The 26,145-nt window shown below is 33.0% G+C and overlaps 1 protein-coding gene across 5 annotated transcripts in view; it reads right to left on the minus strand.

Moving 5' to 3' along the window:
* LOC118196550 (neuropeptide CCHamide-1 receptor-like) overlaps positions 1 to 26,145 on the minus strand; it is a 347,332-nt gene that overhangs the window by 164,824 nt on the left and 156,363 nt on the right. The window contains exon 2 of one of the 5 annotated variants that reach the window (XM_085820065.1): positions 8,883 to 8,996. The exons of the other annotated variants lie outside the window; for them this stretch is intronic. The gene's annotated coding sequence lies outside the window, so the exon portion shown is untranslated. The remainder of the gene's footprint in view (positions 1 to 8,882; positions 8,997 to 26,145) is intronic. 5 annotated transcript variants of the gene reach the window in all.

Below are 26,145 nucleotides of genomic sequence, written 5' to 3' on the forward strand. Positions count from 1 at the left end.
ACGCTCGAGTTAACAGAAAAGAATGTACAATGTGTTGATACATTACATTCAAGTTCTTTTTCTGATGCTGAATTTTTTCCCCAGACACTCGTTTTAAAATTAATACAGGTAGGTAATTACACTGAGTTTCCCATTCGCACGTTAATTGATACGTAATCACAGAAGTAATATATTTTAGTTTTCATCTTTAAATATGGATTACGAGCCAATTAAAGAAAGGATTGTACAACTTGATTTATTAGGAGGGACAGTAACAAAGGAATCGAAACTTAAATTTCATAAGATTTATTTAGGTAGGTTTCATAAGAGTTATTTAGGTTTGATGGTAAGTATGTTTATAAGGTATTTCTCCCACCTTTTTAGCGTGCCTTCGTGGTGTAGTGGTTCTGCACGTTGGGCCGGTATTCCAGAGGTCCGTGGTTCGATTCCCGGCGAAGGCGATTGCTCATTTTTCATCTTGCCTACTTCCAAAATACCTCACGTCTCTACAACCCTATCAGTTTTTCTACATCATTGCATCTAATTCTGGTTCATTACCATACATATTATTTATATAGTAGAATTACGTTTTTGCTTATACTTGTGTCATATATAGCCTTCTTTCAAAAAATATCCTGATGTCTCTACGTCTTTGCAATCTTGAAGCTTTAGATCAAGAAATGATTTATGGTAACATCCTCGAATTAGCTGTAGATACTAGATTCGAGAATTAGAATGTAAGTGACACGCAAAAGGATCCGAATCTTATTGAAATATTAACTGCATGAGATGACTGAGAAACACTCTTTACAAATTAAAGAAAAGAGCTTAAACGAGGTTTAGTTGGCATGCAAACTAAATTAGGCTGGACATTAATGCAAAAAATTCGGAATAGAAGAAATATAAATATAACTGTCACCTCACTGCTTGCAACCGACGTTATGTACTAAGCACAGTTGGATTTGGGAGCTTGGGAACACAGTTTTTTAGATACTTGTGTGATTGAAACCAAACAAGTTAAGCGTTTTGGGACTATTATGGGATACGGAGGCTAGATAACTAGAGATTTGTCCAAGAGATTTAAAGATGAAGTGGTGACTAAGAGAAAAATCCGGTCAGTTCTTAATTGAATTTTCAATCCTATAAGGTTTACCTGCTCTATAAGTTTACGTCCTAAACTTCTGTTGCAATCCATTTGGAAGACAAAGAAAATAAATGATGCTGAAATGAATAATGATGTACTCGTAAATAAAGAATCTTTGAAGTGGCCGAAAAACTTCCATATTTAATCAAATAAAAGTACTCAGATGGTTTGTTGGGAGCAGAGATGTTTAATTGGGTCTATATACTTTTTGTGACCCCAGTCAACCAGCGTATACTGTCGCAGTATTTATCAGAAGTGAATCAAAGCATATGATAGCAATACAATTACTACAATTTCAATCAAGAATTATTCCAGTGAAGAAGATTACCAGACCAAGATTGAAACTGCTAGAAGCCACAGTTGGAGCTAGGTTAAGTTGGAGTAACAGGTGTAGATTTCGCTAGCTTTATACCTCAAAGGCCAAGGACGGTCAATCCAGATGACAGCATGGATATTTCTACTTAAATGTGGAGTACACTGAGAGTTATATTTCGAGCTGATTTTTCCTCTCTGCCAACTGATGGTTTTCAAGTGTTCCGAAGATTTGTTAAGCGTAGAGATTTATTAGATTATCTGAGATTTATTAAGCGTAGACTGTACTGCCAACGGATATATAGTGCCAACGGAAGTATTTAGTGGAAGCAGCTACTGTTTTAAATATTTTTTTAATAATATTAACTGGAAGTAGTTGAAGTTTACAGCTCTGCAAAGAAGATCCGCTGGAAGTTCATTCCTTCTTCTGCACTATAGTGGGGCGGATAGTAAGAAAGAATGACAGGCGTTCTTAAGCAACTGCTAAGAAAAGTTCTTGAGGAAGCGCTGCTGAATTTCAAAGAATTGGAAACAATTTTCTGTGAATATGAAGGAATCATCAACTCTCGATCTCTAACTAACATTTCCGAAGATCTGAGTAATCCTTAACTCCCAATATGTTCCGGGCCCACCAGCGGCCGAGCGGTAAAGACGCTGAACTCTGGTAGTTCGGTCCAAGGTTCGAATCCCGCGAACGGGCTGGCTTCATGGGCGTTTTCTTGGTTTTCCACATGTGTAACGTGTATACGAGCCAGTTCCCTTAGAAAGTCCTCCACGGAGGCATCCCTCCCTTTAGGCAGATAGCCCTCGTGTGCTTTGCCATAATTAAATAATCCAATCCAATCCAATCCCAATATGTTCCTGAATGATGTTACAGCGAATATTTCGTAGTGAATATGCCAGCTAAAGATGGAGGTCAATAAAAGGTCACCGAAGAAGATAAATGTCGATGACATCGTATTAACGGGAAAGTGATGATGAAACGCTTTCAGATTGACCACTTTCGAAAGTGATAGAGCTTCGTGTCAACACAGCATCGGGTATATTGTTACGACCAATTCAAAGAATCTACTCTTTGGAAATTGTCGAACATTAAGATGCTACTAAATCAGCAGAAGACTTGGTTAGCCAAAATGTGATAGAAGCCAGAAGGCAACAGAAAATATAAAAGAGTTCTCTGAGACGATACCGAAACAGTCTGCATGCAAACTCCTAAAAGACTGAGTTTAAAAATTATTATTCGTAAAGAATTATTTATTTTAGTAGCGTAGAATTCGTACTTTGTTTAAGTAGTAGCTTTTATCAGGAAACAAAGACTAAAAAATGGTAAAACTTATGTTAACATTTTTGAATTAAGATAATATATGAAGTTTGAAGTGTGAAATAACTTAAGGAAGGACAATGTTTGCTATTGACGAGCCGCATCTTTTGATATGCTAATACTAAACTGCAGCGGAATGCAGCAGTGTGTTCTTCTTTCGTAAGATAGTGGTATATGAAACTGTACCTTGTAATGAACCTGCAATTTCTGTATATAAACTTATATTTTTATTACTCTAATGACAATATGTTTTCTCGCCACATCACATGACACGGTAGAGTTTGTTTACTGAAAGTGAATGATCGTAGGTTTTCAGTTATAATTCCTTTGACGGATCATTGTACTTTACCTATTTAAAACTACCTAAGTGAACGTTGGAGGCACAGGACTTTAAATGTTTTGATGTATGTAAAGGTGCGCAGTAAGTACTTTATAGAGATACAGAATTTACTCGTTTAACAATACCTAAATAAAGGCACTATTAACTTTGCAGAGATACAAAAACTTATTTGAGTGAAGCTATTTAAATCAAGGCCGTAAGTACTATAAAGAGATTGTAGAGATATTAGGTACCTTTTTGGAAGCAGGAGTTATGAAAAATGAGCAACGCCTTCGCCGGGAATCGAAACATGGATCACTGGAATGCGCGCCCAGCATGCAGACCACTACACCACGAAGGCACGCTAAGGAGGGAGAAATACCTTATGTAATCCCCCTTTTAAAGGGCGATTGCGGTTTTTTAAGAGACTCAATCGCTAAATCTTGGGTGCGGAGTATCATCATCCACAGCTCTTTTAGTTCGGGCGCCACTGTAGAGACATTAGGTATTTTTTGGAAGCAGGAGTCATGAAACATGAGCAACGCCTTCGCCGGGAATCGAACCACGGGCCTCTGGAATACGCGCCCATAATGCAGACCACTACACCGCGAAGGCACACTAAGAGAGCGGGAGAAATACATTATAAGGTACTGAAATTTTCTTATTTAAAACTATCTAAATCAACACAATAATTTCTTTAAAAGGGTATAGACTTTATTGCTTAAATATTCCTAAATAATTACTTTTAACAGCTACGAAAATTGACATCTTTAATACTGCCTAAATCAATGCAGTAACTGCTTAATGATAAATATCTGGCATAGCATTAAGTAAAGAAACTAAACAAATTTTGGGGGAATTTTTTCTAGCAGCAAAATATTTCTATTATTTCACCCCCATCGAAGTGAGGAAAGTCAGCCGGATTTTTCCTTACCACGACAGGAAAATCCCCAGCGATTTTTTCCCTCCTAAAGCGGTCTTAGATTTCACGTCACGAGTACTAATCCTCTCGGAAAGGAAAAGTGGAAATCAAATAGTTTCAGACAACGCGAATGTCACTAGTTTTTCGTCTTTCGTGAAGAAACAGAAAAAGGTCGCGAAATCTTCAAGCGAATGGACAACAAGCGAGATTTCATCCAAGTATAAGTACTGGAGTTCATTTAAAATCGGAGATGAATTATGAAAAATTTTTTATTTGTCAACATATTAACTCAGGTTCAGTTTTCAAAGACGTGAAGGAAAATTATTATTATTTTTTATATCTGAAAGGACTGAGATTTTAAGGTCAATTATGCATATATGTTTGATTAGATTTTAAGGTCATATATGCATATATGTATTATTCATATCTATCATCTGTATATATATATATATATATATATATAACTGCAAAGTAGCAGCCTTGTATTTGACGTAGATTTTAGTAAAGAGTCACGCAAGTGGGCAAACGATCCAGACGGGAAAGTCTCAACTAAAATCTGCGCAAAACACAAGGTTGTTGGTTTGCCTAATTTTATGTTTTATTTCTATTTTCTCTTAATATATAAATATATGTATACAAAAAAAGTAAGAAATTTAGAACCTAATCCACAAAATCATGAAAAAATAAAATCAAAACTTGTAAAATCCCAAAATTTCTCAATAAAAAGCATCAACCAGTTGTTTTATCATACCAGAAGAATTTTCGGAAACAACAGAATATAAAAATAGGAAGAGGAATTTAATCAAATCTAATACAACGTTATCAAGAGAAGATAGATCAGATTCAACTGAATCCCTCCTCCCAGGAAAGCCACTGCGTTTCTGTTCATATAAAATTAGCTGATGAGCTAACTTAAATAATTTAATTATAATAGTTCATCCAAATATTCTGAATGCCTCTCCAACACAATAATTTTTTATGCATATGAAATAAAAATATACAAACACAATTCTACATGAAATAAAATCAACATCCAAAAAAGTAGAAGAAAAAGAAGCACATATGTTGAATTAAAATTCCAATATAAATTCAAATTAAAAAGTAAATTACTAAATATATAATAATTAACACAGAACTATAATTATGAGCTCACCACTGTCAAAATAAAGGAATAAAAGACAGTAAGCAAGCGTCGACACCAAAGGTTGTTAGATTGGCGCCATTGGCGAAATAAATTGGCGATGAAAATTTAAAATCTTCCAAAAAGTGAATTTTCTAATTTTAGATTTTGAAAAGCATTATAATAATGCAAGTGAAAAAAGAGGTAAAAATTAAACAAATGTTAGAAATGAATAAAATGTGCGTGTCATGGGCTTATGATGACTACTTAGAATAGAGTAAGCCCTCCATTTATAAAAGTAAAGTAAAGAAAAATATGCAGTGATATACGTAAATTATACTATGAAACCCTCTAAAACAACCTTCTTGATCCTTTTTTTATTCGAGCTTTCAGATAAAAAGTTTATTACTTAAAATATTTTATAGATTGTAGGTTGTAGACCACTTCAGCGTTTTTAATCATTTTCTTGTAAAATTTTAGTAATAAGAATTCCTTGCTGCTGTTGTTTAGTTTATCTGCATATTTTCATAATTCTGGTAATTTTATTAAAAATTGTGTTTGAAATAACCTTTTTTGGAGATGTTATTATTCCAATTTAAGTTTAATTGTTGAATAATTGCATTCTCTTCTTTTATCGAAAATTCTAATTAATTATAAATGCTGAAATCCAGGTAATCTAAAATTAATTAATTTTTTTACTGATCTTGTTAAGTTTTAAACATCTAGAGTACATATTGCTTACTTAATAAGAATATTGTTGCTAATATTAACTAATCTGAATGTATTTGCAAATTTATTTGTAATCATTTTCAAAAAGGTTTTAGAGAAACTTAAATTCTGTAGAAAATAAACAGAGATTACATAAATGAGTAGAATAAGAATTTCCCATTGGAATACCATAAGTAAAGAATGTTTGCATGCTTGATAAAGTTATTAAAAAGCGAAATATAGAGATAATCTTTCTATTTTTGTAAATATAGAATAGGAAGCATTTCAGGAAAAAAACTGGGAAGTTAAAGAAGACTTTCATAGATTTCTTCAAGTAGAAGAGATGTGTAAAGATTTTCAAAGTCATAGCAACCGATATTGTAAACTTGGCAACCAGACATTTAACAAAAGGCAACCAGACATTTAACAAAATTGGCAACCAGACATTTAACAAAAGGATATATTTAGCGTTATTATCGTCCATGAGTTCTTTGAAAAGTTACACACCACAAAAGTAATTTGACACAAGAATAAGGATAAGTTGTAACTGTTGTATGCATACTGAGCGTTATAAAAATAAGTCATAAATTCAAAAAGTGATTCTGCTTCAAAGTGAGGATGAGTTCTGAGCGATATATGGACTATAAGAGTTATAAGCAATAGTCCGAAAAGCAATTCGACAGCATGATATTTTTTACCGTTATAAAAGTATCCATGTCTATTGAGTGTTATAAAAATAGGTTATGCACTGCAAAAATGATTCTGTAGAAAAGTGTGAATACTTATAAGCGTTATAAACGATAAACGCTGTCGTCCGAAAAGCAAATATTCGACAACATGTTATTTTTGAATTATTTACAAAGATGAATTTTGGCAAAAAATTTAAAATCTCTCATTTTTAGCCCAAAGGGCGTTAGCCGAGAAAGGCTATTAAGTTCGTTTTCTTATTTTGCTTGATTCACTATAAATGTCGGTTCACTTTTCAAATTGTTGCCACCAAATAGTAAAGCCCTGCATTACATTTAAAGAAATTAAATAATGAAGAATCTGCATAAATGTATGTATGTTTCTCTCGCTGCGAAAAAACAACGGTATTTAGAAACATCAAATTTTCAATTAGTTGTCCTCCATTAGAATATGGGCATCTGGAAGATTGAATTTGGAATTTGTTTTATGATCTATTTCGTATATTGTAAAACTTTAATGAATTTTTGATTAACAAACTCAACGATTTTAAAGCGAGGAATGGCAACACTCTAAGAAAAAATCTGATGTGTACACCACATGACTTCCTTGTACGGAATATTAAATTATACGCATTTTTTTCTTGCATTTCGTTTAAACTTATTGGATTTAATTAAATCTACTACGCCGACAGCGCATAAACCACAGTAGAATAAAGGCATTCTTTAAAATTCGCTCTATTTGTTTAACATAGCGACACTCTGGCGCTAGGTTCACTTAACAGTATAATATTTCGTTCATATTATAACTCAGAATGCACAAAATTTATATCATTTAAAGAATTATCTAATCGTTGCCACATGTTCTTTTCAAATACTATAATAAAGCTAGAACGATGTATAAAAGAAATTAAGCAAACAAAACAAAAAAGAAATAGCTTTTCAAAGACGATTGAGTATATCTCATTCAATTAATTCAGTTCTCACTTTGCGACAAGTCAAAAATACACAAAAACTCAAAATATCTGTATTAAAAATTACGAAGTAAATCTTAAGCACTTATTTCCTCGAAAAAATTCCAGAAATGATTAAGCATGATTTAATTCGCAATAATAAATGAAGGCGTTATATTTGTTGTTGCGAAGCTACGTTTCTCTAGATTGGCAACAAATACACTACTCTGCTGTTTCAAATGTAAACAAGCAATGGCCGCCATCAAAAAAATTATTAGGCTTAGTGGCACTTAAACAACTTTAAAATTGTTGATAACTCTGAAAATATTGCATACAGATTTACTAAAGGCATAAAAACCTTAGCCGGAAGACAAGAACAACATGATTCAATCATTTTTAAAGCAAAATATGTACAATTTACAAACATATAAGAGTAAAGAAACTGAGATCACTGAGCCGGGTAACAGAGTGGATATTTTTATAAATATATTTATATACGTTTGGCGCTGCCGATTGCAACCAAAATACGAGATGCACATCTACATGTTACAGTAGTCCTATATACAAAATTTCAACGTTCTGAGGCTACTCGTTTTTGAGTTATGCGAGATACGTACGTACGTACAGACGCCACGAAAAATTCTCTTCAGAATTCATTTTAAAGCAGTTTTATAATTTTTTTGGAGGAAAAGAGTCTTTTATTCTGTCCTTACGTACAGATATCGCGCAAAAACATCGTTAAATTGCATTCGAAAGCTATCAAAATGGATATTTTCGTTGAAATATGCTGCCTGCAACTTTTCGCGATTGCAATACTTCCTTTTTACTTCGTACAGAGAAGTAAAAATAGCATTTTTATCAGCGCGCGAGACTGTGTATCAGAAATTCTAAAGATATGCTCATTTTAAAATTATTTTGAGATATTGCTGTTGAATTGAATTTTATGGTTTAAGTGCGAAGACTTGATATTTAATAAATAAAGGCAATGCCTCTTTGGGCGTAATATAAAATATAAAAGCTTTCAGTTTTTTTTAAATGGCGGGCACTAGCTATTTTTAGGGTTTCGCCGCTATTAAAGCGTTGGTCATTTAACATAGAAGCACCTAATAGGAGGCCACCGTTACCTCCTATGATATGAAAGGATAGACAATTTTTCTCCGAGACTTCTCCAGTATTCGAACACGAGCTCGTGGGTATACCCAAACTACTATACCGTCTGCCCGGCACATATTTAATCTAATTATGGATTACATTTTTAAGAATTATCAATTACGTAATCTTACCTTTATTTTATTATAAGTTTATTCGCTACTGAAACAAATTATCAGTTCTTTAATCTTAATTAATCAAATTATCACTTACTTTTATTTCATAAATTAACACATACTCAGTTTTTACTTACTTTGCAAAGTGTTACTCACTTTCATATTATGAAATATTCCTCAAGTAAATTATCCTTAAATTTTCTTTGCAGTTGTAGTAGAATCCCGATTATCCAGGCTAATGTGGACCGGGACTAACTCAGATAACACCGTCTGATAGAAAGAAAATTTTAATAATACTATAGAGAATTGATTAACAAGCAGGATTCATGCAAGCAGGACATAGCGATATAAAACATATGTACGTTCAAATGGACGGACATACACATAGTACGGAATATGATACGTACAGCTTTCTGTTTCATTGTGCTGCGTCGTTTTCTTGCTGCCGTGCGTAGACGTCGTGACATCCTAATGTCAGCTGGTGACCTGTCATCTTGCTTTTCAGGCTACAACAGACTTTTCGATCACGTTCAAGGCATCTGTGTGACCGATCTTTGATTAAACAATCCCATGTCTTCCTCATTAGAACTTTCATTGTGGCGTGGCTAAATTTACAATGGTCTCATCAGACCGTTCAAATTGTTCATCATTGCTTCCAATCATTCCTTACTGCTTCTGTAATTTGTTAGCTGGTTTAAAGTCACTCGTTCTTCATTAACTTCTTGATTTGTGTCATCGTCAGGCGAAATTATTGCTAAAATTATTGCTTTAAATTAGTGCTAAACCCAAGTCTATAAATTGCTTACCTTTGCATTGATTTTGTATAACGCGGAATCTCGGTTAATCAAAGCTCGGATAATCGGCTTCTACTGTATCACTTACTTAAACAAATTACCACTTACTTGAGCTTAAAAATTCTCATTTAAAGAAATTATAACTTTTTTACAAATTATTTTTTGCGTAATCGAATTGTCATTTTTTTACTAATAAATATATTATTATTCAGCTAAATTGTCTCTTACTTCTTTACAAATTATCACTGCCTTAATTCCAGTTATCACTCACTTTTATTTTTATAATTATCACGCATTTGCTCCTACTTAATTAATTATCACTTACTTTTATTTTACAAATTATTACTGAAATTCTCTTTCTCTTTATGAATTATTATTAACTTTATTTTACTAGTTATCACTTTTTGTTATTATTATTATTGTTTTTTCAATGGCAGATTGTGAACAATTAGGGTTTTTTGTAACAGAGTTCATTAATCTATACTAAAGCCAAATGTGGTGGTCTCTTTTTTTATGGAGGCACCTAATAGGTGGGCCACCATTGCCTCCTATGAAGGGACGGACAATTACAACCATGCCTTCTCCGAGATTCTAACCCATGCCCTTCGGTATCGCAGTCAGGCTCTCTTAACCATTAGACCTTCTGGGCGACCTTTTATTATTATTATTATTATTAATTATCATATTTTACTTATTACACACAAATAATCAAGTAAAACACAGATAACTAAAAAATAAATAAAGGATTTAATATAATGTGGAATGGCAACAGTTTTGTTTCGGGGCCCGGAATTTAGAGATCTTATCCCCATGAAATGGGGTTATACTATTTTAAATATTACTATATTTTAAACATTTGTTTTAAATATTAATTGCAGTCGGGAAGATTTTTGACAGCTGAATAATTTTCGAGAAATTTCCTGCAGCTTTAAACGACTGTAAAATTTAAACTGTAAAAAGGACCTTGTTAAAATAATTGTCCAAATCCGCTTAACCGAGGCACACACGCCTTTTTTCCTAAAGGTTATAAGCAACGCAATTAGAGCGTTTTTAAAAGAATGGTTCAATCATTTTCCACCCTTAAGGGCACTCCTAAAGGAATGCGATTTGAAATAGAACATGCACATTAAAAGAGAATTTAAATCGAATCATTTGAATGAATGACATGTCTTTCTACACAATATTTATTTCACCAAAATTGAACAATAAAAAATTCCTCTAAAGAAGAATCCGTGAAATCCTCGAAGCAGGCATGCGTCATGTGTGTTGGGGAATGGAGATAAAATCGGCGGAAGGGGGTGAATAGCTAGCCTTATAATTCTGACATATTTATAGAAAGAGGCAATTAATTTCAAACCGAAAGCAGAAGGGAAAGTAAAATAATAGAAATAAGTGCTTATTATGAGAAAGAATGCTGGAGGGAAGGGGAAAGAACGGAATTTTTTGTTTCGTTCAACTTAATTTTCTTCTAGTGTGCAAAAGAGAAATGAGACGTGAATTCCGAGCGTTGCTAAAACAGACAGAGCCCTTTTTTGTACTTTTCTATTATTTTCTTCGTTAGGTTAAAAAAATATCAAAGTTATACTAAAATGAACCCTCTCTAAGCCCACCTCCTGCGGTTCCAGATGATTATAGTTTTCTGAGGAGGCGGTCGCTTTAGAGAGGAGATGCTGAATACATATTGCTATAAATTTAAGTCATTTTCACAGAGTGAGTCACCTTGAGAAGGTTTACTACAGTTTAATATAACAGTCATTTATTTCGCATGAATTTGACTGTTTATTAAAAATCAAAGATAAATAAAATCCTGTTATCGCAACTAACAGTTTCTGTAGAATGTTGAAATTTTTATTACAGTGTTCAGTGTCTGTATAGTGTTGAGCTTCTTTAGTACAATGTTTCATTTCTGTATAATGTTCAGGTTTTTTAGTACAGTGTTCTATATTTATACAATGTTGGGGCTTTTTAATGCAGTGCTCCGTTTCTGTATAACGTTGAGCTTTTAATGTTCCGTTTCTATGTAATGTTGAGCCTTTTTAGTACAGTGCTGCATCTTCGTATAATGTTGAGCTTTCTTAATATACTGCTCCATTTTTGCATAATGTTGAGCTTTTTCGAACAGCGTTCCATTCCTGCATAAGTTTGAGATTTTTTAGTGCAGTTTACTATTTTTCTATAATATTGAACTTTATATTGCAGTATTCCGTTTCTAAATAACGTTGACCCTTTTTAGTACAATGTCCCGTTTTCCGTGTGAACAATGATCAGTCAATAGTATATTTCTCGTTTTGTTTAATAACTGTTCACTTTCTTTTAATGAGCTTCGTAATTCCGCTTTCACGAAAAACCGTAGTTTTATCAATGAAAAGCTAATCAAGGTGTTGATTTATGGCCTCATCCGAATTGAATGTTACACTACGAAAGAAATGTTGAAGACAGAAAACAAGTGAAAGTCTGAGGGCACAAGGTTAGGTGAGTATGTTACGCATGGCAACACTCTTCATCCAAATTCCAATAGTTTTTCTCACTTGTATGTGGTCTTATCTCCAAGCTCCTCCTAATGAGGCAACAAATCAATTCGAAAGTGTGCTGTCGCCAACTGGACAGTTTCAAAAAATCCGTCTTTTAGAAACTTCCAGAGCTCATTTTAATCCTATAGAAACTGCATTCTATCCCCATTACGTGAGACCACACACAAGTTTGATCCCCTGGCAAAAACTATTGGAGTTTGTCACGAAAAAGAAAAAGGGTTGTCATGTGTATCATACCGCTTTGATCTCCTGCCCTTTCACTTGTTTCGCTCTCTTCAAGATTTCTGTCGTGGTATAACATTCAATTCAGATGAAGCTGCAAATCAGTACCTTGTTCAGCTTTTCGCTGATAAAGCTAGGTTTTTTTGTGAGTGAGGAATCACGAAGCTCGTTAAAAGAAAGCAAAAAGTTAACAAAACGGGTAGTATACTATTGACCGATCATTGTTCTTCACACTGTAAGGTTTATCCTAAGTTTATAACAGTTATTTTAAGTTTATTCGCCTTTCCTATCTCTTCTAGCTTCAAATTATAATTCCTTTCCAGAACGGGTTTTTGGAATCGCGTTAAATGCAAATAAGAAGCAGAGTAGTATTTAAGTCGAAGTTCCACTGACTTCGAGAGAGAGAGAGAGAATTAGATTTCCTGAATAGCGCTCGTTTGCCTTTTGGCTACATCTAAGCTTACTACGCTCGGCCGTATTACGTGCCATTGATAGCTTCGCTAGTTAATTTAAGAGTACGAGCCAACTAGTTTTGTGTTAGCTTCGGCTAAATCTCTTTAGTTAGTCATTAGTTAGTTCTTATTTCTTACACTTCTGAGTTAAAGCCCAAGTGAAGGCTTTGTTGTACGTCCTGAGAAGGGGGCCATCTGTGAATCTTTATTTTGAGCAATAAAGGGTATTTAACCCTTCTTGAGGCTTACGTTTCTGTTCTTGAGCTTAAGCAATTATTCATTAACTAGTGTTCCTCAACACTTAGTTGATAGATAAAAGGAAGAACCCTATAACTTAAATAAAGGGTCTTTAAAGTACATACAAAAAATGCGTCATGACATATTAGACAACCCATAATGTTGAGCGTCAGACTAAAACGTACAGTGTTCTGTTTGTGCATGTTGACTCTGTAGTAGACAGCTCCGGTTCTGTATAATGTTGCCATTTTTAGTACAAAAATGAAGCCAGTTACAATAATTATGCCTTCAACGTTCTCATAACTTCGTGTCATAAAGAAAAAGACATAACAAATGTGGATAACGTATTTCACAGAACTTCATTTAAAAAACCGATACTGAACTTTAACTCTTTAAGATGACCATCTTCACTAAAACTTAAAAGTATTTGATACCGTGGTTTGGTTGTCTAAGATTTACTATTTATTGTAATTTCATGATCCGTGGTATGGTAGCGAGTGTTGTAGTGGTGCAATGTTTATAATTAGTTATTATAATTATTAACTAGTTACAAAATGTGTCAATAACCTGAAATGTTAGTGAACATTTCTTTTCAAATGTACAAAAATCTTGTTAATCAAATATTTTTGTTAAATAAGTCTAAAATCAGAAATCCTAGTCAAGTATTTTTGGTCAAATAAGTCAAAAATCAAATATTCTAGTCAAGTATTTTTCGTCAAATATGTAAAAATTCAAAATGTTAATGAAATAACTTTGTTAAATATATAAGTAGCATTAAATGCTAGTGAAAGATCTTTTTCAATAATATAGAAATCTTGAATTGTAAATCAAATATCTTTGTCAAATAAATAAAAAATTTGAAATGTTAGTCAAATACTTTTGTCAAATATGTAAAGAACTTGAAATGATAATGAAATATTTTTTCAAAAATAAAAAAACTTGAACTTTTAGTTAAATATTTTGTACCCTCTCTGTAGTCAATAAATAATATTTTCACACTCCTACTCTTTTGAAAGTGCTTAAAAGAAGTTCGTAAACAATGTTTTCAACCGCGAAATACACAGAAAATGCATTAAACTACTAAAACGAAATTCCCGCTTCAGTGCTCTTGCCTTTCGAGGATAGAATCAAGAATTTGGCAGTTGTTTGGGGGGCCTTCGATCGAGAGATAATGTCGAAGAATGTTCTTTTTGGGGGAAGCGGAGGATTTCTGAATACCTAAGAAAATCGTTGGTTTTGAATAAATTTACATTCGTTTTCCAAAATACCTTTTTAAGCTTATTTAACGTTTTTCGTGAAATAAAAGAATTATGATTTTCTCTCTTTTTAAACTATGCAAATATTTATATATGTGTGTGTGTTTTTCTATAATGTAATCATTTTAAATGTAATAAAATATGTATAATTTCTTTTTAAATTAAATACTTTAAGTAAAGTAACTAAAAATATTTTTTTTAATTATCATAATATTGTGTTTTATATCGTTTTAATCAAAGGCACTTAAAACTAAAAAATAATATTTAGCTGTCATAATGATTTTAGGGCACTATTTTAGTCAAATTCGATAAAAAGCAAAAAAATACTTTTTAACTATCATAATATTATTCACTATAGCTTCAAACAAATAAGATGGAAATGAAATTTTTAACTATCATAATCAAAATCAAAATTGTGAAAGATAAATTTAACTAAAATGAATGCAGTCATTCCTATACACAAAAAGTAACTTCACATTTGAATATATTTTAATGAAAACTCTATCGATTTTGAGAGCAATCAGGCATAAGTCCCGCTTCATAAGGAAAAAAAACTGCAAAGAAAGGAAATAGTCTTCCCTTCTTTGCAGAATTTTCAAGTTGTAAATCATATTGTTAACATAATTTTGCTTGTATGTAACGTGAACACGAACCGTTTTGCTTAGAAAATCCTCCACGAATATATACCTCCTTCCACATAGATAGTCTTAAAGAGTTTTGCCATTGTCTTATAACTCCCAAAAATTCAAATGCATTTCAATAAGAAAATTTTATGACTGCGAATAAAACGATTTTATTTCATTTGAAATTGATATGTTAGATAATGTATAGCGTCACCTCAAATTATCATGACTTGTATGCAGGTGAATCATTAACCAATCATGTCAAGGCAGGAAGATAACGTGTTGCAGGTTCCGCCTACGATGCGTGGGTAGTTCGATAAAGGTAAGATTAAAAAGCTTTGACTTCCGAACTTTTAAGAAAGTTAGTGGTGATTAAAACTTTCTTCAACTCATTCTTAGTCCGAAACAAAAATTTATCTTCTGCTAGATGACTTAGTACGCTAATAAAAAGAAAAGCAAAAATGGGTTTTCTGTTTCTTGATAACTTCAACACGCGCTTGAGTCATTAAAACTAATTTAATGGGAGTAAAACATTCCAACTGCGAAACTTCATTAGATGATTTTTTCCCCTCCATGAAATTCTATCTAATTTCCCTGAACTCAAAGCTAGAAAAGTAGAATAACTCAGTAGGTAGTGGCAAATTAATAACAGCTCGCTTAAGATTTGTTTAAATTACAAAACTATTTATAACAATTAAAATAAGTTGATAAAAATATGAAAGAATACAGATTTTTAATGTCACATCAAGAGGTTGAAAATCTACTGCAACTCTGTTTCATATATGTGCAATTTAAATTGAAAAAAGGATTAAAACAGGGCTTTCAAAAGAATATTTTTGCAAAATAGCTGCTAAGATTCCCTTAAAATAATTATTTAATTGAATTAAAACTAAACAGGCAAAGAATGAACTATAAAGGTGAAATTTAATGAGTTTATTGAAAATTAAATAACCTATTAAATTAACCAGAACTAAATTCGACAATTAAAATATAAAAATAAACACAACAATAAATACAGTAAGGAAAAAACTGTATATTCACTGTCAGATTCAAACTTTCAGTTCACTGTTCGCCAATTTAATTCTAATTTAAGTTAATGAAATAATTATGTATATATAGAATAAAAAAGAGTTTAAGAAATTTGAAAATTAAGATTATAAGTTTTTAATGTCACTCAGGTCGCTGAGAAATTAATTAAATAAACACGATATAATAACTAAATAATTAAATCAAAATTTTAGTGGTTAACAGAATAACAGAAGAAAATACATCACAGCTGGAATAAAAATAAAAATAATTCAAAAACATAATAAAAGAAAATCTGAAAGTTTTCAGATTTTATATTACGCCGAAACTGGCTTTTTTTTTTTTTTTTTCATTTTATCACACACATACACATTTCGACAGCATTTGGGCTGATGTCCAAATGAGATAAAATGTTTAAAAACAGCATATCTTCAGAATCCCTTAGAGACAGTCACCCACGCTTTTTTTCCATACAGTGTTTCCATTGCTGTTTTTTCACAATGCGAGAAACATACATTTCCTGCCTGCAGATTTTCCATTACTTAATTTCTAATATAATACAGGCCGATAATATTTGGCGGCAACAATTTGAGAAGTGATACAGCGCTTTTAGTGATTCGACGCAAAATGCCGTTTCGAGACTAGTAGGCCTTTTGGGCTACCGCCTCTTAGGGATCATAAAAAAAAAAAAAAAAAAAAGAGTTTAAAATTCTTTTGATCTTTTTCAAGGAGCAGACGAAAATTTTTTCAAAATGTTTTTAAAACGTCGCTCTGTTGAAAAATTTTCTTCCGTTCCTTGAAAACTGTCAAAGCATTTTCAACTATTTTATTATTATTATATTACTTTTATTACGTTATTTTTAATTGTTTTTTTTTGTTCCACATTTGATGTACTTTCTTTCAATTACACTGTTAACCATCAGAATTTTGATTTAATTATTTAATTAATATATCTTGATTATATATATATATTGCATATAAGTGATATACGTTATCATTCGAAAAATTAAGATTCCATAGTCACATTTTGGAGCGTTCTAAGTCACGATGCGTTATTTGAAAAAGATGCACTTCAAAAGTCATTCGGCGCCAAGTTTAGAATGAGCATTATAAACAATATATGTTATCTTCTTGAAAAAAAATCTACAAGTAAGGTTATAAGCGTTGTAGGCTTTACTTGAAACATCGCAAATGTGTGGATTAGTGTTATAAGCGTTATCCGAAAAATGAACCCTACAAACGTGATTTTATATACACTTCAATAGTGATTTGATGGAAAAGTGAAATAAATTATAAGTCTTCTAAAAGATTTAGTAATTAATATACGTTATCGTCCGAAAAGCAAACCGTACTATACCTAAGTAAGGGCTATACTGTAGGCCTACGTACTATAGCCATAGTATGCAGTCCCCATAGTATATATAGATAGTAAATAGTGTAGATAGATCATGCTACTATTTGATATATATTTGATATATATATATGTCATGATAAAAGCAAAGGAAGGACGGAACACTGTAGATGCGTGATTAGACCCATATTGAAGAAGATTTTGTTTGCGTAGTATGCTAGTAATGCTAACTTGGTAATATCTAAAGAACTTGGCAGTCGAGGCAGTTTTAATTCCATTTTTATTTCCAATTGATATTTGTGGCCACAATCACTTGCCACTCTAGTCGTGCCTTTCCACAGAAGATTTACATTTTTGATATTGTTGAGATAGAAAGCAAGCCAGCGAAATTACATCTTAGCAGAGTAGAGGCAAAAACTGAAGTGCGTAGTTATGAAAGATGGAAGCACGCGAAGAGAAAAGTTTCGGTTTGCAATTTGGTGATTGGTCGACAGGGGTCTGCATTAACGGTTACGTAAGATCGCATGATTAATTTGAATGACGCAATGCAGATAAGTTATTACGATTTTAGAATAGAGAGGAAGAATTAATGTTTATAGTTATAATTCTGATTCATATATTTTTATCTTACATATTCCCCCCTTCAAAAAGAAAGGCGTAGCGACAGAGAAGCTTTTTTAAAGAAAGAGAGTTAAAGCACTAGCAAATTAAAAAAAATATATAAGTAAATAATAAAATTTTGATCCTGTAAAGTATTATTTATAAACATCAATTTTTTTTAAATAGATTCTTAGAGTCCTATTGAATTTTTCAGCATTTCAGTCCAAAAGTCTTTGTTTGAGAGTTCACATAATTATAATTCATCAGGGAAGGTTCTTGTTATCGCAGAATATAACAAAATAAACTTTTACATAATCATTACTTATAATTTAATGTAATGCACATAAATATTTATGATACTTATATCCATACTGATAAATTATAATTTAACATCATAAATATGGGATTAAGATTTTCAGAATTTATGGTTTCACCGTTATCATCTTTCATTTACAATTCCTGATTTTACCAAACTGGAAGCCTCGCAATACTTCTAAACAAACATATCCATCAATAGGGCTGTCCTCTTGAGCTAACCAGTGGTGTTCTCTGCACTGGTGGCCCAGGGTGCCTAGGCAGTTACTTGAAAAGGCCTCCAACTGCACTAATACATTCCATAATAAAAAAATATAATAATAATATAAAAAATTTACATGCATTCATAAAATGAGAGCCTCCAACATTATCTTGCATGAAGAGGGTAAAAGGAACAACTGTACAGAGGTAATTACAGGCTTCTGTTTTAGGAACCCAGTACTTCCTCGACATACACTGTACTTAACATACAATCACCCATAAATTTTACATGCATTTACCATAATTTCATATTACGTATCTGTAATAATTTCACTTATTTTTTACACCAACTTCATTTTTAGAATAGTTATAAAATTCGTATTCAAAATTCTCAACAAAATTTCAAAAACATAAAAACTAATCTTAATATCCTTCCCTATGAATAATTTAAGTAGCTTAAATTTCGTTACTTAATTTGCTCACACATAATAATGAAAAATTAGGAAAATTAATGAACAAGAATTTCTCAAAACAAATTGCAGAAATTTTAACCAATGTTGAAATGAAAACTATAGAATCCTCAGCACATTAAATAATTTAGTTCCTGAGCTAAATTCACACGAATGTAATACACTTTGAGCTGTTGAAAAAGCAGAAGTGCAAATAATTTTCTGTCGCACATACTTGCAAACACTAACTCAGATCGACCTTGAAAACGCTGTAATGCTGAATTCCTAAACGGTAATTCACTGATGATTTCCTTTTCACTAGGCATTCGAACTTCTCAATTTATCGAGAGATTACTTTCAATCTGTAAACACTACGCGTGATTATTTTTTTGAAGCACTTGCAAAAAACCACAGCAGAAGAATGATCTGTTATCTTTTTACACACTGAAAAAACAAACTTGATGATTCACTTCTTTCACATTATCTTGGATTTATCACAAAACGATGATTTGAAGAGCTGAATTAAATTTTCCATTGAGGTTTCAGGCTGCAGGAAACTATCCTTACCGGCTTTATTGTCATAATAAGAGCACAAAGAAAAATGAGACGGAGCAGTGTCGATGCTTGATTAGACCCATATTGAAGAAGATTTTGATTGCGTAGTATGCTAGTAATGCTAACTTGGTAATATCTAAAGAACTTGGCAGTCGAGGCAGTTTTAATTCCATTTTTATTTCCAATTGATATTTGTGGCCACAATCACTTGGCACTCTAGTCGTGCCTTTCCACAGAAGATTTACATTTTTGATATTGTTGAGATAGAAAGCAAGCCAGCGAAATTACATCTTAGCAGAGTAGAGGCAAAAGCTGAAGTGCGTAGTTATGAAAGATGGAAGCACGCGAAGAGAAAAGTTTCGGTTTGCAATTTGGTGATTGGTCGACAGGGGTCTGCATTAACGGTTACGTAAGATCGCATGATTAATTTGAATGACGCAATGCAGATAAGTTATTACGATTTTAGAATAGAGAGGAAGAATTAATGTTTATAGTTATAATTCTGATTCATATATTTTTATCTTACATATATATATATATATATATATATATAAAATTATAAATTTATTCATTTATTGATTGATTTTATTGTTTTAGTATTACACTCTTTTTTTTTATCTGTAAGTATGGCTTCCTGTCCAGAGATTGTACTGTCCGGGACGTTCAGAAGAGGGCAGTTGTTACGATTTCTGTACATATATAAATAATTTTGGTGAAATTGAAGTATTTTTTTTAAGAATGTCACATGAAATTCTAAAGTGGCGATGCTTTTCCGAAAACTAAGAATGCAGAGGAAAATCTACTTAGCATTGAATAAATGGTTATCTCGGTAAACTGGCGAGATATCGCCAAGGTAAAGACAGTTTTTGCGATTAATTTTTGTCTCCAAATTTTGCAAGAAGTCGCCAAACTTCGCGACCCTTTTCGTGCAGTTCTTGTAATGGGTATTGCAACTGAATAACTGAAACTGTTGCCCTGTGTAACTGTAACCGTATCAAGCCCTCGTAAGTATTCCAGAAATTTCTAGAAGTACTAGAGATTTTGCGACGGCCGGAGGAAAATTATATAAGACAGAAGAGAGCATCAGTTTCATAGTTGCTAGTTCAAAGCTGAATTCGGAGTACTGAGATATCCTGTTAGCTTCGCTCTTTGGATGCGCTTTGCATTGTTTTGTGTTTAACGTTCTTATAGTTTGAAGTGCAATTCTATGTGCATTCAAGCTAATACGAACCCCTACACATGCAGCAATATTATCAAAAGTTGGATTGCAATTTTTTAATTACTAAAACATTTTAGCGAAGCCAGTGTATTTTACTTTTAGTGCAGATGGTAGTGTAACGTGAAAAGTTCCTTAACAAAAATCAGGATTATAATCTGTGTATTGTTACAGAATTTTATCATGACCGACGTATTTTTTTAATGTGATCACTAACGCAGTATGTAAAGAAAATTGTCAAAAATTATGATTGCGGTTTATATATTACTGCAAAATATGTTTGCAGGTATTGTATTTATTCCTAATGCAAACTATAATATACTATGAAAACTATCAAAATGGAGGATTGCAAATTGTACATTACTACGATTTTTTATAGTTACAAATGTATTTTACGTTTAATGAATATTACAAAGTAAGGCGGAAAGAAAATTAAGAAAATATTTTAAAAAAATGTTTCCTAGTTTATTTTAAATCAATATTATTAGTTTCTTGTTAGTATTATTATAAAAAAATCGGACATTAGCAAAATTCCAGAAAATATTCTACAAAATTCCCGCGGATAAATTTACTGACCAACAAATGATTGATTCAAAATCTCGTTTCACCTCATACATCTTTCCTTGCAATAATGTGTTTACCGGCAGTTGAAAATCGATTCCATTGATATCGATTACGTTAATCAAGTTTCCGCGATACAACCGATAGAGCTGGCGATTGCTTCTTCAATACCATGAGCACTTTTGAGTGATTGAGTTTGGGGAAAATATGACGACAGCTGCACGTTTATCCTTGGCCAATAGAGTCTAGTCCTTGCTAGCAAAACGCTTTCGAGAAGAAACTACCGATATTTGACTTGGAAGTTCGGTTCAATAAATTTGAACAGGGGCGACTGGTTTCCAGGGTAAAAAAGATAAAAAGTGGTCATGTATAACGATGTGCATTTTTGTTAAATTCCGTATTAGTTTGAATTGCGGTCGCACCGGGTGGCAAAATTTTTACAAATTAGGAAAGCTTTGTAGAGCACAAGTGGAATTAAAGGAGGGCAAAATTTTTAGAATTTTGTGATGCGTCTTTTTAGAATTTAGGGCTTGGGGAGAAATCACGGATTGCAGAAACTTTTAGCCTGCAAGTTAAGTGATTTTTTTAGCCTGCAAGTTAAGAGCCTGCAAGTAAACTTTTAGTCTGCAAGTTAAGATCACCAGTGAAACTAAAGCGAAATGACAGTCGGCCTAAGCAAAACTTTGCAGCTGGAAGCTTATTCACACTTTAATTTCAATGAAAGCTCATGAAAGTACAGAAGCTATAAGAAATCCAAAATAATAAGATAAATAGGTTAATTAAAATAAAACCTTTTGACTTTGGAAACTTGACAACAGATTGGTTTGATGGGATTTGAGCACAAATCGAAAAACAGGTATACTTGCGCGCAACAACATTCATTGCTGGATGGGTAATAGTTTCCCTCCCCCCCCCCCAATTTCTAGGCAAAAAGTTAAAAAGAACTATAATCTTACAAACAGAAGTTACAAACAATAGAACTAAAACAAAAAGACCGAAGTCATTGCCTAAGGAGCCCTGTTACCTCCCAGTATCTCGACTCCTCTGTAAAAGACCACAAACAGCCGTGGCCCAGATAGAAGCAGGTGGTCCCTGTCGATTTCTTCTCCAGAACTACAAAGTGGGCAAATAGGATCGCTTGAAATGCCTATGCAGTGCAGGTGGGTGTCAAGGCAATCATGTCCTATAGACAGACGGAAAGACGCAACTGTATCTTGGTCTATCGGGAATAAGAAAAGGACTTATCATTCTCCAACTTTTTAAGGCTGTACGAGTCTGGAAATTTCGTAAGATAGTAGACGTAAATAAACTTTTTAAAAACAATTTAATTCTCCAATAAAAAATGGCTGTGTTAGGAGACATCCATTTATAATAATAGCACTATAACTATAGTTGTATAACAGTAATCTTCTTTAAAACGGCTAAAGTGTGTGTCGCCGATAGTTTATTTTTGCCACTCGGAAAAATGAGTGCGGAAATTAATGTTTCAGCAGATTTTAATTAATATCGTACGAATATGAGATTAAAGTCGTACGAATATGAGAATGGTATCGATGGATTCGGAGAATTTTTTGAAATCCAAGGATACGCGTCTCGAATTTCAACTCGGCGCCGTTCCGTAGATATTCGAGAAAAAAGAATTTGCCACGTAGCCAAATCCCTGTAATAGGGAAAACCCAAGAAAGAAAGTGGAAAACGTAGGGGAAAATTAGTTTTTAATTAATATATCGGCTAATTAAAGTCCCAAAAAGACGCAAATGGTCAAAATGGCGTGCCACGGACCTGCGGAATCCAGCGGTGTGCTTCGCTAAGCCCGGAAGCCAGACGTTTCGGAGGGGATAATGTTACTTCACCCCATATATATATACGGCTTAAGTGTCTGTTTGTCGCCGATAGTTTATTGGTTGCTTGCGTAACTGTACTAGCCAATGGCGTGAAGTTGCCACGGCACAGGGTTGCCGTTTCAATTGAGACGTAGACAATTTCCTGTAAAACTTGCCTTTTCTATGACCATCAATAAGCAGCAAGGCCAAACACTTAAGCGTGTTGGCATTTTTTTACCTGAACCTGCATTTGGACACGTTTAACTTTGTGGTGCCTGTTCAAGAGTTTGTGAAAGAACGGACGTAAAATTAAAAATAACTGATGATCCTCTGCAAGGCGAGCTTTGTGGTGCCTGTTCAAGAGTTTGTGAAAGAACGGAAGTAAAATTAAAAATAACTGATGATCCTCTGCAAGGCGAGCTTAAAAATGATGGAAAGATCTACACAAGAAATGTTGCGTACAAAAAAATCTTTGACATGTGAATTAACATTTTATTATTTAAATCACCTTTATTTATTGAGCTAGCGGTGGCCCTTAACAAATGTACCGCCAGTGGTTTCCTTCATTGCACTCTACTTTAAGCAATTAAGCAAGTAGAAGGGGGAAACCCAGTGGGGCAGTAAGCAAAGGGGCGTCCTCACCGCCTGCCCTGGGTAATTCAGTTTGAATTAACAGACACCTTTGCACAAAACATTTTAATTACAATTTATAATATCTAGAACAGCGGTCATTTCGTATGACCGCCGGGCTTTCTAGTAGTAGTATAAGGTATTTTCTCCCTCCTTCCAGCATGCCTTCTTAGTGTAACGGTAGCACACTCGGCACGCATTCGAGAGGTCCAGGTTCGAGTTCCGGCGAAGGCATTGCTCATTTTAATATACCTAATGACTCTACAAGTTATGAAATTAATGATACAGTTAAATAATAAAATAAACTCTACCTCGTCTTAGTTAGGACTCTGGCTGAAATTACAGCTGCATTCAAACTCTAAGAAACAGCTCATTCGTACTCCGGTGGAATTTAACCCCTAAATAGACAGCATGTTTAAGGTGTCATTAAAAACAAAGGCCATTCTTTTTTCAGCCCAGCAATGACAAAAGGTAAAATTATGAAAGCGTTACTAATGAGAATAGATAGAGAGAATGCTAGAAGCAGTATTGAAGGAAATTTTAATTAAGATGTCTATGTACGAAAACAAGGAGAGAAGAATAGAAAATTTTGTGGCTACGATTCCCTACATATAAAAATTATTCACTGTCGTAAATTCATTACGCTTCCTCAAGAATATGCCTTTGACTAGTTGGTGGGGGATTTTTTTTATCCTTAAAAGTCTCAACCACCGTCGAAGAGTTTGTTTTCCAGGAAAACATGAGCATGCATTCTTAGTTAGAATCGATTTTTAAGACCTACTTAGCATTAAAATAAAATTCTGGAAATGAAAAGAACTTGTTGCTGAAATTATAGGTTCAGTTACATAAAATAAATGTAGCAACTCTATTATTAAGGGCCCCAACGCAGTACAAGCTCTGGACAGACTGTGCGGAAGTGTCATTTGTTGTCTATAGCTGTCAGAAAATTCCATGTTCCCGCAGGAAGGATCTGTCACATCCCCTATAAAATTACTACGAAAGGAAAATTTGCGAGGTTAGTAAACCTCTCCAATCACTGTCAACTAAAAATGAACCGACATGCCTTCCAGTTGTTAGATTGCCATCCGACAGCAAAAATATAACAACAAATTTTGTTTATTTATCTCTCTGTTGCATTATGGAGCGAAACAACTCGCCCTGCTCAATAAACATAGACAAAAATAAGACAGAAACGTGTTCTATTTTTATGTAGTGTGCTTTTCCGGAAGCTCTTGTTCTCCTGAGGCTCCCGAATTGGATAATGAAGCTATCACCTTACGTAACTGTCACCGCGAGCAAGTACCCCTTTAACAAAATTTAAAAAGTTCCTTCTTTGCTTCATTAACAATTAGGTCACTGAGAAAAAAACACGTATTCTGAAAGAAGCGCCCGGCATTTCAAACATTTCCAGTTAGGGTTGCAGTGAGAGTAATGATCCAAATCTAAACTTATACCATTTGGATTTATTCCAACCGATTCGATGGTGAAGTTTCGTTTTCAGGAACATTCTTGATCACATTGGTAGAAACAAAGCTATGAAAAAGGAAAATGCTACTATAACTCCACCTTATAGTTCCGGCTACTATAAGCCTACCTTATTAGTGAGACGAGTTTGACAACACCGTTCAGATACCTCTCTGCCAGAAGTGGAAGTGTCAATCTCGAAGTGATAATAACCGATCTCCTCGTTTTGATGGATTGAGATTCAACGCTAGAGAAATTAACAGCGCTTGCGGTAAATCAATTATACGAACTAAATTCGGCTAATCGATTTTTATATTAAGAATTAATTTTCAAAGAATTCTGCATAGAGCAGGGGGCCTCTTAATGTAATCGTGATCAACCTTGTCTACAGATATTTTGATATAATAGGTACTTTTCCAGCATTTTAATTAGAAAATTAGTTTATTCATAATGTCTTCAATGCAAAAATTCTTTTCTGAACGGTTTATAACGTTTCTGGAGCAATACTTACTTGAGATATTATTTTCAATTATTGCATAAATAATAATAATAATAGTTTATTTAATAACATTAGCAATAATAGATTATGTAATAATAGTAATATGGACTCAGTAGTAGAGTTACTATGTTATTATAATAACTAATAACAGTAATATAATAATTAATACTTAGTAATAACAATAATAGTTATCGCAAGCTATAGTACGTTATAGGGTGAATCACATTATGTTTTTAACGTTAGGAATAACTACTTTATTACTCTTAAAAGGTACACATATAATAATTTATAATAAGAAAACTTTCCATATACCATCTCCAAGAAACACAGATTCAATTTATAACCAAGAATGAAAAAAATGTTTTAGTCAGAATTTAAATTAGTATTTAAAATAGCAATTTCAACTTCTTATTTAAAAATCCGCAAAGAAAAATCTTAAATCGCAAAAATAAATTCGAAGTATTGAAAAAGTAGTTATGGTCATTGATCGCAAATTAATCGACTTATCAAGGGGATAAACCAAACTACCATCAATTAACAACAACTAAATTAAGAGTATTTTCTCATCTTACTTCCAAGTAAGCATTCACTTATTTGCTAAGTCACAATTAATA

The sequence above is a fragment of the Stegodyphus dumicola genome, chromosome 1, assembly GCF_044657685.1.
Source record: "Stegodyphus dumicola isolate Sdum_Otavi_A_Nest chromosome 1, ASM4465768v1".
NCBI classification, from domain to species: domain Eukaryota; kingdom Metazoa; phylum Arthropoda; class Arachnida; order Araneae; family Eresidae; genus Stegodyphus; species Stegodyphus dumicola.